We start from the raw sequence: 9,756 nt of genomic DNA, 5'->3' as shown, positions 1-9,756 counted from the left end.
CAAATATTAATAACTTTTTAGTATCATTCCAAAGTGTTATGGTCATGGAAAATTTTCAAAAATTTTCAAAAGCTTACCTGGCATCTATGGTCCTGTCATTCAGATAAATGATATAAAAAAGCTCTGAATATTATGGAAGCAGTGCCAAATGATTATTATTTGCTAATTATAGAAAACATATTCAGTTCATAAACAATATTTATGGGAACAATATCAACAGCATTGAGAATTAATGGTAATTTTGAAGAATGAAAACAAAACAACTAATTTGTGTAGATATTTTGAGATAGTAGAATGATCAGTGGTGATTCTTCAGTATTTCTTGTTGCCCTGAAATAATACCTCAGTTCCTTATAAAGCACTTCCAAACACACACACACACACACACACACACACACACACACACACACATACAACACACATTGGAGAAGATGCAACTGACGGACAGTATATCTTTGATAAAGGTGCTCATGGCTAGTGTTTTTAAATAACAGGTCCAGTGACTTTATTTTAAATTTTCATTATCTCCAGACTTTTAATTTTGGAAACATCAATGGTTTATTTGACAGGGGGTATCTCCAGACTTTTAAGTAATTCTAATCTTCATTGTATCTGTTTAGGAAAGGCAAGCCTTATTTTTTAAGAATAAAAATAATCTGAATAACATTGAAAATCTTTTTCAAATAATTTTTGCTAGAAATATGGATGGTGCTGGAAACACTGAAATTTCAGTGTCTCAGACACACACTCAAACTTCACAGGATTTAATTATTTTTCTCTTGAGGTATAGCTTCATTGACATAGATGAGAAATAAAGTACTTAATGTAGCACATATGCTTTTAGACTATAGGATAGATCTCGCCACTACCAGAAATATTTAGTTGTCGTTTTGACATTGTCTTAATTAAGTATTTACTCAAGTATTTTTATCTACTTTAATGGTACTATAAGAGCTGTTATAGATGCTCTTACGTGAGAATATACAAATTAGAAGTTTAGAATTGATTTTAATTTCCCTGGGAAGCCTCTTGATGTGTCCTCCAAGTAAAAGAATGAAGTAAAGTCTTTTTTATTTTGCCCATTCTTCTGGGATGGAAATTGGCAACTACAGAGGAATTTTGTTATATCATTACAAAGCAGCAAAAAGAATTTGCTTCAGAGAAGAGTGCTTTGGTGACAAGCATGGAAATGTTTGGGATAGGAAGCCTACAAATGTGACTCTTCTGGTGTCATGTCCAATTTTGATCCCTCCTAGTCCAAACAAAACACTTAACAATGCTAACTGTACTTTTGACCATGTTGCCCTTCTTAGACTAAAATGTCCTCTCCAACTGCTTTTCATAACAAAATTCTTATTCTTCCTATGCCCACTTTTCTCTGAAGTCATTTTGGATTCCATTATTTAAAACTAAGTACTTCATCAGTGTAGCTGTACAGATCCTGTTTTCAGGATGTATATCACTGAGATAGATTTTAATGTTTATTGAACAATTATAAATATTCACTTTCACTGTCCTAGGCACATTTCAGATTCTTAACAAACAATAACTAAGTAATGATACTTCATCTTAACTATCAAAGTAAGGACTTCCCTCTTCACTCTAAAAACAGTAAAATCAATCAAAGGATGTTAATGAGGTGAACATAAGCATCAGGCTTATATTTGGAAATAACTCATGCTTTGAATGGGGATAACAGTTAACATGCAGAAGCCAGTTAAGAAACTATTTCTGTAGTTTAGAGGGGAGATGTTGATAAATTGGACAAGAAAGATGTCTGTTGAGACAGAAGACAGTGAATGGAATTGAAATGCTATTTGTGAGGCAAAATGATAGTGTATAATGATACACTCGATGTTTGTAGGGGGTGAAATGAGGTAGAAATAAAAGGTGATCCCTAGATCCTTGAAATGGGTGACTAGATCAATAATGATGTCGTTCACTGAAATAGGAAAATATAGGGGGAAGGCCAGCTTTAGGGGATAAGATGATTGTTATTCTAGTTCTGGAATACTATGTTTTTTGGTATATATATATATATATATATATATATATATATATATATATATATACACACACACAACTTTCCAACATGTAGGGTTAAATGGAGGATATAATCTGTTCCAATATTTATTTATGTAAGTACCTGAGGGTTCTGTTGACACATCGTCCAAGAAGAGGATAGAACAGCTCTCAGTCCAGCAAAATATAACTGCAACCATATTAAATTTAAAAAATTAAAAAATGTATCTTTGAGAATGTGCTATTACCAGCCATGGAAACAAAGAATAAGGAGCAAATATCAGCATTTTCCATTCATAAAGGGGTTGCTCTGGCCAGGTGTTACCATATTTTGAAGCAAGATGAATTAGGTTATCTAGTTAGATGCCATTAAGTATTTGAATGATATTATTAACTTCCTTTGCTCTCCTTCTGTTCTCACAAAGCTATCTTTACATTATAACTTGACTTTTTCCTTTTTCAACAGAGAGGATACACTCATGTAAGAACTTGCTATTTTGGTCTTCTTAAGCAGTGATATATGATCCTATTTACAAAGCAGAAATAGAAGCACAGACGTAGAGAACAAATGCATGGATACCAAGGGGGAAAGGGGGTGGGTAGGATGAATTGGGAGATTAGGATTGCCATATATACACTATTGATACTATGTATAAAATAGATAACTAATGAGAACCTACTGTTCAGCACAGGGAGCTCTACTCAGTGCTCTGTGGTGACCTAAATGGGAAGGAAGTCAAGAAAAGAGGGGATATATGCATACATAAAGCTGATTCACTTGCTGTACGATAGAAATTAACACAACATCATAAAGTAACTGTACTCAAATAAAAATTTTTTTAAAAAGGCAGTGATAGTTCTCCATATAGATGAACCCATCTCCATTCTGATTTCACACATCAGTCTTGTGAGCTTGGTTAATGGCAGTTTGGACCTGAGAAATTGACTTGTCCTTAGATGGTAACAGAGTCAGATTTCTGAATATGCAAACCTAAGGAGAGATTCTGGAATCCATGTAATATACCGAAGCATAGTCCTCCAGGAGAGCTGATGGGAGAAAACCCTTCTAAGACATTTATTTCTCTACACTAATATCTCTCATTGGATATGAGTTTTTTCTTATTTCCTTTTTCACATTTACAAGACTTCATCTAATGTATTATTGTAAGTAATTTGTGGGCAGATACCATTTATTTTCCATAGCACCTATCAAATTGCTCTAGACGTATTAACTACTGAAAATAAAATTAAAATTTTAAGTGTTTGTATAATTTTATTGATATGAATTTGAGAAGAGCATTATTTGCTTGGCAGCAAACTTTATATCTGATAAGCACTATCCATTCATTTATTGAATTCTCTTGTGCTGGAAATTAAAACCCTGAGGGGCAGGGTATCACTATAAATAGGATATACTTTCAAGATTTTGTACTTTAACTAAAAGATATTAGCTAAAAATTAAAAAACTTTCTGTACTGTAGTTGAATGCTTTAGTGGAATTAACATTCATGGGAAACATGGTTTTTATGTACCCTCAAAGAACAGATTGCCCATCACATGCTCTGTTTGTGATGGGATATTAAAGACCAGCTCTCATAATTTTCCACTCTACATTTATTGATTTGTTTCTGCTGACAGAATATTAGAAATGTAATTAAATGTTTGGCTTAATTAAAATGGAAAATAAAGCTTGTTCTGAGAAATTCAGTGTAACCACAAAATTGGCAAGCATGATTATGTATCACAAAGGCATGTACACTGATTTTCTACATGTATGTGTTTTTTTCAAATAAACAAATATAATTATATTTGCATGTTGCACAATTGTCAAAGCAATCTGGCATTTTCATTACAAATGATGTATATCTAGAGTTCATATAAAGTTTAAAGTATTATTTATGTATGAAAATTAGTCAAATTTTGCCTATCAAATTGATGGTATGTGGTATGGATTGCAAAACTCACAAAAGATATGTCTACATTAGGCATAAGCCAAATTTTTTTGAAAAGGGCTAGATAGTAGATATTTTCAGCTTTGTGGGCCATATGGTGTCTGTCAAACCTACTCTATTCCACTGTAGAATGAAAGTAGCCAAAGACTGTAATCAAATGGGCATGACTGTGTTCCAATAAATCTTTATTTATGGACGCTGAAATCTGAGTTTCATATAATCACATTTCACTATATATTCTTTCTTTGATTTTTCTTAACCATTTGAAAAATATTAAAAAAATATTTGCCCTCATACCATACCAAAATATGTGGAAGGCCCATTTGTCCTATAAGCCTTAGTTTGTAGACTAATTATCTACACACACACACACACACACACACACACACAAACACACCACTATTTCCACTAAGGTACTTCACTTCAAATATTCAATAAACATCTTTGATCTCAGCTTCTGCTATTTTTTGCCTTGCTAATTCTGATCTATTCACTCTGATATTGTTTTTTCTTCCATGAACACTTACTGTATTGTTTCTCTATCTTGAGTCATCCTTAAAAATTCCTTCCACATTCAAAAATTTTATGGATATTTAACTGTATTTTGCTCAGCATTTAAATGTATTCCATTTTTTATAAAATCATTTATTTATTCAACAAATTTGTCATGCACAGATCAGTTAAGTACTGATCTACTTTGTCTTCATGGAAAGATGTCTAAATCAACACTCTAATCTTTAAGTATTTGCTCCTAGAAACGGTTGTTGGTATATATCAGATTAGAATCAAGATTTATTTTTGTTCCAAATGGTTAGCCAATTAACCTTCTGTAGTTAATAAATGATAACTCTTTGTTTTTCTAATTTTCAATGGCACTTTGTTATATAGTAAATTTTTATATCTTCTGGTATATATTTCTCACATTGTTATTGGTTACATTGAATCATTTACTGATGTATAAGCTAAATTTAAAATTTACAGTCAAAATGTAATTGATGTTTATAGGTCAATTCAATATGACTTATCTTTAAATTTATTTATTTATTTATTTATGGCTGCATTGGGTCTTCGTTGCTGTGCACGGGTTTTCTCTAGTTGCGACCAGTGGGGGTTACTCTTTGTTGCAGTATGCGAGCTTCTCATTGTGGTGGCTTCTCTTGTTGCGGAGCACAGGCTCTAGGGCATGCAGGCCCTGTAGTTGTGGCTCGTGGGCTCTAGAGTGCAGGCTCAGTAGTTGTGGTGCACGGGCTTAGTTGCTCCGCGGCATGTGGGGTCTTCCCAGACCAGGGCCTGAACCCATGTCTCCTGCATTGGCAGGCGGATTCTTAACCACTGCACCACCAGGGAAGTCCCAGTATGACTAATCTTTTTCAAAACTGTCTTGGTACCTCCAGTGAATCAATCTTGAAATGAAATTGACATCATCTGCCAGTTTAAAAAAAAATTCCATTCAAATTTTGGTTGCGGTTGTGTAAAGTTCTTAACACGTTTAACTGAGAATTGACATATTTAATTTTTCACCAAATAAAGTGCATATTTTAGGTCCTTTTAAACAATTTTAATTTCTTCTTATAAATGCAGCATGTTTTTTCTAAGTTAACTTTAAGTTACAAAATGCTTTTGTCGCAATTTTGAAAAGAAACAGTTAAATGCATTTTATTTTATGTTTGTACTAGGAATGTACTAGTAGTCATGAAATTATTCATTATGCAACGGATTTATCATGCATATAGCAGCTAAGTACTGTGCTTCATGGAATATGTCTAAATCAATACAATGTCTTTAAAGTCATGGTAATGATTAAACAGACAATTAAAATAGTTTATTTTTTAATTATAAAATTCTGTGTGCTAATTGAGAAATATATGGAAACAGAGAAGTAGGAAAAGAGAAAATTAAAAGTAAATTCATAGTTCATCAATCTGAGCATTAACCCTTATTTGCTTCCAATGTTAATTTTTAATGGGTATTTCAGTTGCTGTTAGTCGAGAAATTATAGGTTTTCTCATGGTCAAAAAATTCCAGCAGTTCAAAATGTTTAAGAAAAGCTCTTCCACCAGTCAGAATGGCCGTCATCAAAAAATCTACAAACAATAAATGCTGGAGAGGGTGTGGAGAAAAGGGAACCCTCTTGCACTGTTGGTGGGAATGTAAATTGATACAGCCACTGTGGAGAACAGTATGGAGGTTCCTTAAAAAACTAAAAATAGAACTACCATATGACCCAGCAATCCCACTACTGGGCATATACCCAGAGAAAACCATAATTCAAAAAGAGTCATGTACCACAATGTTCATTGCAGCTCTATTTACAGTAGCCAGGACATGGAAGCAACCTAAGTGTCCATCTACAAATGAATGGGTAAAGAAGATGTGGCACATATATACAATGGAATATTACTCAGCCATAGAAAGAAACGAAATTGAGTTATTTGTAGTGAGGTGGATGGACCTAGAGTCTGTCATACAGAGTGAAGTAAGTCAGAAAAAGAAAAACAAGTACCATATACTAACACATATATATGGAATCTAAAAAAAAAAAGAAAAAAGAAATGGTTCTGAAGAACCTAGGGGCAGGACAGGAATAACGACGCAGACATTGAGAATGGACTTGAGGACATAGAGAGGGGGAAGGGTAAGCTGAGATGAAGTGAGAGAGTGGCATGGACATATATACACTACCAAATGTAAAATAGATAGCTAGAGGGAAGCAGCCACATAGCACAGGGAGATCAGCTTGGTGCTATGTGACCACCTAGAGAGGTGGGATAGGGAGGGTGGGAGGGAGACACAAGAAGGAGGAGATATGGTGATATATGTATATGTATAGCTGATTCACTTTGTTATAAAGCAGAAACTAACACACCATTGTAAAGCAATTATACCCCAATAAAGATGTTTAAAAAAAAATAAAGAAAGCAAAGCTCTTCCTCCAAGTCCCACTCACCAGAGACTTTCATATTTTTAATTTTTCTGGTAGAGGATACTGTTATATATTTTATATTCACAACTTAAAAAAATTTATCTGTCAACTCTCCACCATTGAAAGATAAGGGATTTAACCCACTTAAACCACCTATTTCCTCCTTAGTTCTGCTAGTCTATGATTTTATGGCTTAAAATAATTAAATTTCTCTTTTTTGATTTCCCAAATCTAGTTTGTATCTGTTGATGTCTTGTCCACCTTTCATCTTGCCCCTCCAATTTTGCTAAACATATTATTTTGTGTGTTATAAGTTATTTGGTTTTACATTGATTTAGCATCTAATTTTTTCACACTTTGTGCATTTATTAAAAGGACAAATCAATAATTTCTGTCCATTTGTGAAATCCTGTATCTTTGAAATTGTTGCTCAAAGAACCATCTTCCAAATGTCAAGGTCTAATAGCAATTTCTTAAACTTGTCTAGTCATAAGAATAAATTAATGGAAGGTTTTTAAATATCTAAATTCCTAGGCATTTACCTTAAATCAGAGGAATCTGATTTAAGTGGTATAGGGAGTCCTGAATTTAGTCTTAAAATCAGGAAAGCTTACCTTAATGGTCACTTTGTCTGGATCTACTCCTTAACAAGTATGTCTTGATTTCTTGTGTCAGTGTCTCCCTTTTGTTTATTCACTTGTTTGTCATTCTTTTTCATTTGGTTATAGTATGATCTTAAAATACACAAGTGTAGATAAAATTTCTTCACTTTCTCATGTTTAAATATATTCATCTTGCCATTATCTTTGATAATACGGCAAACTACAAGAATGCTAGATTCAAACATCTGTTTCAAATAGGCTCTGCTATCTCTGAATATTTACTGCTGGTGAGAAATCTAATGCCAGTCAGGTTTTCAGTTATAAATAGATAATCTACTTTATTATTATTTTTTTTCCTATCTGGAAGTCTTTAGAATTTTCTCTTTAGTCTGGCATTTTAAAATTTCACCAGAAATTTTCATGTGTATTTTTAAAAATTATTTTCAGTTAGAAGTTTTTACTTCCAGTTTTATTAAGGTATAATTGACATACAGCACTGTATAAGTTGAAGATATATGGCATAAGGATTTGACTTACATACATCTTGCAATGATTACCACCGTGGATTAGTGAACGTCCATCATCTCATATAGATAAAAAATTAAAGAACTAAAAGAAATAATTTTTTCTTGTGATGATAACTCTTAGGATGTACTCTCTTAATTTTCACATATAACATGCAAAGGTATTAGCTATATTTATGTTGTACACAGCATCCATAGTACTTATTTATCATATAACTGAAAGTTTGTACCTTATGACTACCTTCATCTAATTCCCCCCCCCCACCCCGTCACACTTGCCTCTGAGAACTACAAGTCTCATCTCTTTTTTTATGCATTTATTTGTTTTGAAGTATAATTGACCTACAACACTGTTAGTTCCTGGTACACAAGAAAGTGATTCAATATTTCTATAACTTTCAAAATGATCACTATGATAGGTCTATTTACCAACTGTCACCATACAAAGATATTGCAAAAATTTTTACTACATTCCCCATGCTGTACATTTCATCCCCATGATTCATTTATTTTGCAACTGGAATTCTGTACCTCTTAATCTCCGTCACTCATTTTTCTTCTTTCCTCAGCCGCCTCATCTCTGTAAACTATTGATACTTGCTTATTCTCTGTATGTATAATTCTGTTTCTGTCTTGTTTGATCATTTGTTTTGGTTTTTAGATTCCACATATAAGTGAAATCATAACAGTATTTGTTCTCTACCAGACTTATTTCACTTAGCCTAATACCCACTAAGTCCATCTATGTTGTCACAAATGGCAAGAGTTCATGCTTTTTTATGGCTGAGTAATATTCAGTTGTGTGTGTGTGTGTGTGTGTGTGTGTGTGTGTGTGTGTATCACATCTTCTTTATTTGTTCATGTATAGGTTGCCTTCGTATCTTGGGAATTATAAATAATGCTGCAATGAACATAGGGGTTCATATATCATTTCTAATTAGTGTTTTTTCTTTGGAAAAATATCTTGGAGTAGAATTGCTGGATTGTATGGTAACCTGTTCTTAATTTTTGGAGGAAATTGCATCTTTTCCACAGTGGCTGAACCTAGTTACATTCCCATCAACAATGTGTGAATGTTCCTTTTTTTCTGCATCCTCACAAATATTTATTTTTTTTTTGATAGCCATTCTGACAGACATGAGGTGATATCTCATTTTCGTTGATTTGCATTTCTCTGATGATTAGTGGTGTTGAACATTTTTTCACCTGCCTGTTAGCCATTTGAATATCTTCTTTGGGAAAATGTCTGTTCAGGTCCTGTGCCCATTTTTTAATTGAATTGTCTGTTTTTTTGATGTTGAGTTGTATGAGTTATTTGTGTATTATGGATATTAATCCCTTATCAAGTATATTATTTGTAAATATCTTCCATTCACTAGGTGACCTTTTGGTTTTGATGATAGTTTCCTTCATTGTGCAGAAGCTTTTTAGTTAGTTGTAGTGCCACTGATTTAGTTTTGCTTTTGTTTTCCTTGACTGAGGACACATATCCAAAACAATATTGCTAAGACCAATATCAAAGTGTATACTACTTATATAATAGTTTTCTTCTAGAGTTGTATAGTTTTAGGTATTACATTTAAGTCTTTAATCTATTTTCAGTTTACTTTTGTGCTTGGAGTGAGAGGGTAGTCCAGTATGGTGTTGGGAAAATTGAACAACTACATGCAAAAGAATCATTTACTGAAGAGGCTGTCTTTTCTCCATTGTATATTGCCTCTTTGGTCATAGCT

The sequence above is a fragment of the Tursiops truncatus genome, chromosome 3 (assembly GCF_011762595.2).
Source record: "Tursiops truncatus isolate mTurTru1 chromosome 3, mTurTru1.mat.Y, whole genome shotgun sequence".
NCBI classification, from domain to species: domain Eukaryota; kingdom Metazoa; phylum Chordata; class Mammalia; order Artiodactyla; family Delphinidae; genus Tursiops; species Tursiops truncatus.
This window is presented reverse-complemented; position numbering follows the sequence as displayed.